The following is a 371-nucleotide window of genomic DNA, read 5'->3' as shown; positions in this document are numbered from 1 at the left end:
ATAGTGGCGACATACATCGTTCGAGACCCGTTGAAAAGTCTGTCGCCATTTCATCGCTTGCTTCGTCGCGGCGATAGTGCTCGAGCGATGTCGCCGCCAAGTTGTCGAATCTTTGTCGTCAGGCGACATCGAGGCGACAGTGCTATTTGTGCCAAACATCATATCCGTAAAACATCGCCGGCGATATCGCGGCGAAAAATAAAAATCGCCGGCAATTGCCGGGCGATAAACCCTGGATATGTATGTGCTACCTGGGTTGTACCATAACACATGTAATAAACACTGATGATAATGCTTATTGTAGCTAACGCGTGTATTGTAAAATGAGATTTTTTTTTTATTTGCTTTTGTAGTTTGAGTATAACACGGTC

This window comes from Frankliniella occidentalis, unplaced genomic scaffold (assembly GCF_000697945.3).
Source record: "Frankliniella occidentalis isolate FOCC.00 unplaced genomic scaffold, Focc_3.1 Scaffold3855, whole genome shotgun sequence".
NCBI lineage: Eukaryota > Metazoa > Arthropoda > Insecta > Thysanoptera > Thripidae > Frankliniella > Frankliniella occidentalis.
Note: the sequence above shows the minus strand (reverse complement) of the source record.